The sequence below is a fragment of the Trichosurus vulpecula genome, chromosome 5 (genome assembly GCF_011100635.1).
Source record: "Trichosurus vulpecula isolate mTriVul1 chromosome 5, mTriVul1.pri, whole genome shotgun sequence".
Taxonomy (NCBI): Eukaryota; Metazoa; Chordata; class Mammalia; order Diprotodontia; family Phalangeridae; genus Trichosurus; species Trichosurus vulpecula.
In genome coordinates, this window is record NC_050577.1 from 252327498 (window position 1) to 252336694 (window position 9197).

General features: G+C 41.4%; 1 pseudogene; it reads left to right on the top strand.

The window, feature by feature from the left end:
* The first annotated feature begins 452 nt into the window (after positions 1-452).
* On the top strand, positions 453-1735 carry LOC118852148 (annotated as a pseudogene).
* Positions 1736-9197: the final 7462 nt, after the last annotated feature.

Below are 9197 nucleotides of genomic sequence, written 5' to 3' on the forward strand. Positions count from 1 at the left end.
AGAGAGCTAAATGAGATGAGGAAGAAAAGGCAGAACTGTATAATGAAACTGATGTTTATCCACAGGGAAATCACCAGCGGAGCAAGAAACTAGGATGGGGAGCCCTAGGCTTTTCTCCAGGGCTCCGAAATGTAGTACTAGCCCCATATGTCAATAGAAACACCTGAATTTAGCATTCAATTAGCAAAAATAGTTATTTACACTGAAAGCTATCACGCGGCATCCCTTATCTTTCTCTTTGCCCTCTACCACTGGAATACAACTTTATTGAGCTTTATTCCATTCTAGCTTCACCTTGTACCCTCTGCAGTGGCAGACTCCAGAGCAGTGGCCCAATAGAGAAGCATTAAAGACATAGCCTAGTCCCATTTAATGCTCCCTCTTGGTGTAGGTAGACCCCTCGGCCTCTGTTCTCTGAGCCCAGCAGAGGAAGTCCCACCCAGAAACTCAACATGTCTATTTACAAGATCCAGGCAAGAGAGATCTTTGACTCTCATGGAAACCTCACTGTTCAAGTTGATCTCTACCCTGAAAAGGGTCTTTTCCGAGCAGCTGTGCCCAGTGGGGCTTCTACCGGTATCCATGAAGCCCTGGAGCTCTGAGACAATGATAAGACCCGCTACATGGGGAAGGGTGTCTGAAAAGCAGTTGAGCACATCAATAAAACTATTGCCCTGACCTTGGTCAGCAAGAAATGAAAGTTGTGGAGCAGAAGATCAACAAATTGATGATAGAAATGGACAGCACCGAGAACAAATCTAAATTTGGAGCAAATGCCATATTGGGAGTATCTCTGGCTGTTTGTAAGGCCGGAGCTGCTGAGAAAGGTATCTCCCCATATGGCCATACTGCTGACCTTGCAAGCCATGATGAAGTCATCCTACCAGTTCCAGCCTTCAACATGATCAGTGGTGGCTTCCATGCTGGTAACAAGCTGGCCATGCAGGAGTTCATAATCCTCCCTGTTGGAGCAGCAAACTTTAAGGAGACTGTGCACATTGGAGCTGAGGTCTACCACAACCTGAAGAGTGTGATTAAGCATAAATATGGACAGGATGCCACCAAAGTAGGAGATGAGGATGGATTTGCCCCTAACATCCTGGAGAATAAAGAAGGTCTAGACCTGCTAAAGACTGCTATTTGTAAGGCTGGCTATAGTGATAATGTCATAATTGGCATGGATGTTGCTGCCTCAGAATTCTTCCAATCTGGGAAATATGACCTGGACTTCAAGTATCCTGATGATTCCAGCAGATATATCGCCCCTTCTGAGCCTGGGGACCTCTACAAGAGCTTCATTAAAGACCACCCAGTGGTATCTGTTGAAGATCCCTTTGATCAGGATGATTGGGGAGCTTGGAAGGATTCCACTGCTACTGTGGGCATCCAGATGGTAGGGGATGATCTCACAATGACCAATCCCAAGCTTTTGAAAAAGCTGTGAATGAGAAAGCCTGCCACTGCCTCCTCCTCACGGTAAACCAGATTGGCTCCGTGACTGAATCTCTCCAGGTATGCAAGCTGGCCCAGTCCAATGGGTGGGGAGTAATGGTTTCCTGTCATTCCTATCATTGCAGACCTGGTGCTGGGCCTCTGCACTGGGCAGATCAAGACTGGTGCCCCCTGCCGATCTGAGTGTCTGGCCAAGTATAACCAGCTTCTCAGAACTGAGGGAGAACTGGGCAGCAAGGCTAAATTTGCTGAAAGAAATTTCAGAAACCCTCGGGCCAAGTAAGCTCTGTGGCCAGGAGGCCTATGAGCTTGCAGGCACCAGTCACCTCTGTAGAAGTCCACTCCTGTCCTATGAATGGGTAGCACTAAGTACTAGACCAAGTTTTGTTTTGGTGGCAAGGGCCTCTGCTGCTTAACTTCCCTCTCCCACCTTACCGTGATGTTCTTACTGCTTTGTTAGAACTGTCTTACACCAGAAACTACCTGATCATCTGACTCTCTGCTGGAAAACCCTTATCATCTTGTGACTGGGATAGAATCATCTGTTCTCACCCCCAACCCTGGTGTTGATGTGCAGAGCCATGTACTTGTGATGCAGCCCCAATGAGCCCACAGGCCAGATCCTTTGTGGTTCCTATGTGCAGAATAAAAGTATTCAGTAACCCACTGGAAAAAAAAAAGATATAGCCTACTGGCCCTCATGGTCCACAGCACTCTCAAGTACTTGTCCAAAACAGATTAAAATGTAATTGGTAAATATTTAACAAAATAAATAAAAATATAACAAAACATGGATAATATTACATTTTAAAACTAAGTATGTAGCCCACCAGGGATCCTTATGTAGGAATTAGTGGATCCCTTTTCTGATTGAGTTTGATACCACTGGCCCGGGAGGGCCCTGGGGAATCTCTTTCCCACTGTCATGCCTCCCCCTTCCAACTGAATTTATCTTTAAAGTTCTATTTTGAGGACAACATTTGCAACACTTGCCTCAGATGCAAAAATGCTTCTTAGAGCTCTGCTCATTTATCAATTCCAACTTTGAAAAAACTTGTGTAGAAGATAGAACTGAGGCACAAGGTGAAATATGAATATGAAAGAGGGAGACAATTGTGTAAAGGTAACAGCAAAGGCACTAAATCCCAGAATGAGTAGAGGTTGGTAATGAATGCTAAAGAGAATATAAAATGGCTTTTTAGCTACATTGAGGCTTATAAGAGAAATATCAAGTGGATGGATGATGCTAACTGATATCTCAAACTCATCCAACATTGAGCTCATTATCTTTCTTACAAAGCCCACCCCTCTTCAAGGCTTCCCTAGTACTGTCCAGGGTACCACCATCTTCCCAGTCACTCAGGCTCACAATCTAGTGTCAATCTCAACTTCTTACTTGCATTCTATTCCCCAGTCTTCTCTCTTCTACCCTCAAGACATCTCTCAGATCTGTCCCCCTTCTCTCCATTCAAATAATTGCTTTTTTGGTTCAGCCTTCAACCTCTCTCGTCTGAACTCTTGCAATAACCTTCTAGTTGGTCTCCCTGCCTCAAGTCTCTCTCCATTACAGTTTATCCTCCACCCAGCTACCAAAATGATCTTCCCTAAAACACAGGTCACCCCTCCCCCAAGTCAACCAACTCCTTTTGTTGTTTAGTCATTTCAGTTGTGTCTGATTCTCCATGACCCTACTTGGGGTTTTCTTGGTGGAGTGGCTTGCCATTTCCTTCTCTAGCTTATTTTACAGTTGAGGAAACTGAGGTAAACTGGGCTAATTGACTTCTTCATGACCCTATTTGAGGTTTTCTTGGCAAAGATATTGGAGTGATTTGCCATTTCCTTCTCCAGTTCATTTTATAGATGAGGAAACTGAGGCAAATAAGATGAAGTGACTTGACCAGGCCACACAGCTAAGAAGTATCTGAGGCTGGGTTTAAACTCCAGTGGCTCCCTACTACCTCCAAGATCAAATATAAAATCGTTTTGTCTGGTCCAATCCTTTCACAAGCTGGCTTCTTCCTACCTTCTGTCACTTTACTCCACTTGACACACTCTATGACAACCCTAGCCTTCTTGCCCTTCCTCATACATCCCATTCCTTCTCAACATTCAGATCCTTTTCGGTGGCTGATACCCATTCCTGGGAATGTCCTCCCTCATCTCTGTATCCTCACTTGCCTAGCTTCCTTCAAAACTCAATTCAAATGCCACTCTTGACAAAAGACTCTTTGTGACCTCTCCCTCCAACAATCTCCTCCAGCCTTCACTCTCAGATCACTCCCCATTTACACTGTATGTGTCTTGCATTTACAATTTTTCACATGGTGTTTCCTTTCAAATGTGAGCTCTTTGAAGTCATTTTCACTTTACTTTCACTTTAGCATGGCACTTGGCATCTAGTAATCATTTAATAAATTCTTATGACTGACCAACTCCACTTACTTTGCTTATTTCCTCTCCCATCACGAATTTGTGTTGTGACAAGGAGAACCAAAACAAATTATTGGGAGTTGAAACCCAAGATCAGTGAAGAGATAATAAGAGAGAGCCGAGCTTTCTTTTCAGTAAATTCATGTCGCCAGCCCCAGATGAAGTACAGCTCAAAGTAATGACAGAACAGGTGATATGATGGCTGAACCACCACTATGATCAGAGGATCATAGATCAAGACTTGAAAGAGAACTTAGAGGCCAAATAGGCCAACCCCCCATCTTACAGATAGAGAGCCAGAAAGATGAAATTTCTTACCCAAAGTCCCATTGGTAGTGAGTAGAGTAGGATTTAAACTCAGGTCCTGTGACTCCAAGGTCAGAACACTTTCCACTCCACTGAGGGGCAGGGTGGTGAATCACTTAATAATCAGCGATGGGGAGGGTGAAAGGGAGAGGAGGAAAAAGGGGAAGGAATCTATGCACATCACTCTTTCAAGTTTAATTCATATTATTAAAATTTTCTCCATCACTTCCTTAAGTCTAGACATTCAACAAAACAATAAATCAAGTCTGGATCTGTAGCATTTGCCTGTTTCCAAGGTGTAAAGGGCTCAGACTGCAAATTTAATAATTGGCTCTTACAAGCCAGTCTGAGCTGGCTTTAGCACAGCCCTGACTGCACCACACTCCTTTCTATCAATAAAGTCAGGTCAGACTGATAAAGAGGGTGTATCTGTCACATAACAAAAATGGAGAAAAGGAGATGGATAGCCCAAGGGTTACAATGGGATCTATAAAAAGTGGTGTCTATAAAAAATGTTGTTTTGTGTGCACACATTTGTGCGTGTGTGTGTGTGTGTGTGTTTAAAGAAACCAGATGAAAAGCCATTTGGTAGGTTCACTATGGAGGGACTATAGAAAGATACATGCAGGTGACTTTCAAAAGTTTGTGGAGAATGGGTGAGGTGCCACAGGACTAGAGGATGCAAATATTGCTGAATTCTAAAGGAGAAGAGAATGAAATCATCAGGCTGGTGGATGTTCCTAGTAAAAATCTTCCCATATCTCATTAAAAGGGTAGCTTGTGAACATTTGGAAAGGGAAGCTGGAATCCATAAGAGTCACCCTGACTTCATTAAGAAGAGGTCACACAACTGACTTCATTTTCTTTTTTTGACAGGGGAATTAGGCCGGTACATAAGATATGGTATACTTAGATTTCAGTGAAGCATTTGATAGAGTCACTCAGACTATTCTTGTGTTCAGGATGAAAAGATGTGAACTAGATCACTGGCTCCCAACCTTTTCTAGTAGGTAGACACCATTTAAAAGTCTAAAAAACAAAGAAACACACAAACCTCCAAATCCCCTCTTATTATATGACATTGACATTGACTTATTATATGACATATTATATGAATTGAAAAACTACATTCTCAATCAACAACCAACAACCATTTAGCTGGCCACTAATGATACAGACAAAAACCAACTCATCCTTACCTTTACATTCTATAAGGAATGGCAATATGTACACAGATGACTATCTATGGAATACATACAAAGGAAATAGAAGGACATTCAGGAAGGAAAGGCAGGCATCTGCAATAGAGTGGATCAGGAAAGGCCTTCTGTACAAGACGGCGCTTGAGCTGAATCCTGAAGGAAGTAAGGGATTTTAGGAGGCAGAAATGAGTAAGAAATGCATTCCAAACCTGGAGGAAAGCCAACCAGTGCGAAGACATAGAAATAGGAGAAGGGGAGCCATGGAAAAGGAATAACAAGAAGCCCAATTTGGCTGGACTGAGTGTAGGAAGGGAGTAATATGTAACAAGGCTGTATAGTAATATATAATAAGAATATTATTATTATGTGTAATAAGGCAATATAATAGTATATGATATAAAGATATAATATACAATAAGGTAGTATAATAGTATATGATATAATAACATAATTGCAATAAGGTGGTATGATAATATATAATAACATTCAGAAGGCATACTAAGGTATAATATACAATATTATACATAATAAAGTTACATACTAATTAATAATATTATAATATAAAATAAAATTATATAAAAGTATGGAATATAATCCATAATAATGTTTGAAACCTAGATCGGATAAGATTACAGAGGGTTTTTTAAACTAACCCTAGATGTTTACATTTGATCCTAGATGCAATAAGAAGTCACTGGAATACATTGGAGTAGAGGGGGGACATGGTCAGATTGCCACTTAAAAAAAAAGATTTGGGCAGTTTTGTGGAAGATGATTGGGAGTAGAGAGAGATTTGAGCCAGGGAAACCAATTAGGAGATCACAGAACTAATTCAGGCAAGAGGTCATGAAGGACTAAACTCAATTGGCAGATGTGCGAGTAGTGAGAAGGGAAGGATAAGAGAAATGTGGTGGAGGCTGAAATGGCAATATCAAACAATGGATTACATATATGGGGTGAGGGAGAGTGAAAAATCAAGGAGAATTCTGAAATTGTAAAACTGAGAGCAGAAAGAACAGTGCTCCCCTCCCCACTCCAAACTAAGAAACTTCAGAAGCTGAATGGGTTTGGGAGGTAACAGAATGAATTCTGCATGTTTAGCTGGAGATATTGGTGGGATATGTAGTCTGAAATGTCCAATAGGTAATTGGCAATACGAAATTGGAGCTCCCTTGAGAAATGGGGACTAGGTATATAGATCTGGGAATCCTCTGCGTGGAGAGGATAATTGCACCTCTGGGCACTAATAGGAAGTCTAGTACACAGAAGAGAGTTCAGAGAGAGAAGAGAGCCCAGGATAGAGCCACTGACTGCAGCCACAGTTAGGGGGCAGGAGATGGAGAGTAAGAGGCCAGCAATGGAGAGTAAGAAAGAGTATCCAATTGGTAGAGGAACCTAGAGAGAGTAATAATGACAAGAAGCCATGAATTTAGTCATTCTTTTCAATGAATATGTTATTATTCAAAATATTTACATATATTTGAAAAACAGCAATACACCTCTGTGTATGAGATATTTATATATTTTTCCATTTTTAGGAGAAATTTTTGGCCATTTATGGATTCATGTACATAGCCCCATCCCAAAAACCTTAGTGCCCCACCCCTACCCTGGAAAACCACACATAGGTCGGCAGCCACTGTGTTACAGATGATAGCACAGTTAGTTGGACTCAGAAGAAGTTGATGGATTGGGTCAAGAGTGGTAGCTAATAGTTTGACATGGACTTGGAGAGCGGTGGAGCACTTTGGGACTGTGTACTGTCCAACATTTTGTCAGTGACTTGGATAAAGGTATGAATGGCATCTTTGTCAAGTATGTGGATGACATGCAACTGGGAGTTATAGGAAACATGATAGATGCTGGAGTATGGATCCAAAAAGATCTTGACATACTAGAACAATGAACTGGGTCTAATCTGATGAAATTTAATCACAATATCTTGTAAAGTTCTAAATTTGGATTTTTAAAAAATCAACTCCAGAATTATATAGGTCAGGGGAGTCATGGCTAGACAACAGTTGTCTTGAAAAAGTTCTGGGGGTGGTGGGTAATTAGAATGTGAGTACAAAATGAGTCATTATTACAACATGATGACCAACAAGAACGAACGTTTCCTAGGCTACCTTAAGGAATAGGGTCTAGAAGGACAACAATAGGAAACCCCTCAGGATCTGCCCAAGTCACAGCTCATGTCTAGTACCATATTCAATTCTAAGTGCTACACTTTCGGATGGGCATTAGAAAACTGGAGCCCGCTTAGAAATGTACAACCAGAGTAATGAAAGGATTTAAGACATAGTATTCACATCTCAGCTAATAGAACTAAGGATGATTTAGCCTAGAAAAGATAAGATATAGGAAGACATAATAGCTGTACTATTTCAGTACTTGAAGAACTATCATGTGTAAAAGTAATTAGACTTATTCTGATTGGTTCCAGAGGGCAGATGCAAATGCAGTTACAAAAAGGAAGATTTCAGTTTGAGGAAAGGAAAAACTTCCTAAGAATTAGAACGATGATTCTCAAACTTTTTGGACTCAAGATCCTTTTAGACTTAAAAATTACTGAAGACTTTTGTTTATGTGGTTTACACATGTTGATATTTACTATATTACAAATTTAAATATGTTACATTAGAAATTTAATAGTTAAACTATAAAAATTAATAGTTGAAAGGATCTCAGAGACTCCCAGGGGTTCCAGGACCAGTCTTTGTGGTTGTTCAGTTGTGTCTGACTCTTCATGACCCCATTTGGGATTTTCTTGACAGAGATACTAGAGTGGTTTGCCATTTCCTTCCCCAGCTCATTTTGCAGATGAGAAAACTGAGGCAGAGTTAAGTGACTTGCCCAGGGTCACACAGCAGCTAGTGAGTGTCTGGCCAGATTTAAACTCAGGTCTTCCTGACTCCAGGCCCAGCCCTCTATCCATTAAGCCACCCAGTACCACACTTTAAATACTGCTAAATTAGAACTATTAAGAGCTCAATGGATTGCCTTGAGAGATTCCGTTTCCCTCACAATGTTTCAGCAGGTGGTGGATGACCACTTCTTAGATGTGGTATAGAAGGGATTCTTATTCATATACAGCTTAGACAAAACAGTCTGAGGTCCTTCCCAACTCAGAAAATCTGTAATTCTGCAAATTGGCTACTTTGGGCGGTTCCCTATGTACTGGCTAGTTACTGAGATGTCTTAGCCAACTTCTGACATAGCTCTGAAGTCTCTAGAAGTTTTTACTTGGCAGGGGGAGGGGATGTCTGTGTGGCACGCTATCTTGTCATCACAGCTGTAAGTTGTCTGCTGTGGAGCTGGAACAATAATGTCATGTGCTACCCAAGGAAGGATTAGCACGTGCCACCAATCAGGAAAAATTCCCAAGTAGGTGAATAATAATCTTCACTGAGAAGAGAGGAGAGATTAAATCCAAAATCCAGGCTTGTCTCTTTGCCCAGAGATTGTGGGGTCCTGATATCCAAGAGACTCTAACCAGGGGTGAGGCAGAGTTGCTGGTCTGAGTTCAAAACCAACAGCATCTGTCCAAGATTAGAGAGTTCAGAAAAATGAAAACTCTGCCAGAACTTAAGCTACTTCCCAGAAGTTTAGTTCTTTTTATTCTGGAGTCCTGCATGTACTGCCCTGACTCACCCTAATGCCCTCAAATCCCCACTGCCTCCTTCTGACTTTTGACCCTGCTGTGTCAAGAACAAGACAGTACACAAGTGTATACCCAAGAGCTACTTGGGCACAAAATCATTGTTCTGCCCTGGGTCTAGAAACTATTTTGCCAGATCTAATTTCTAT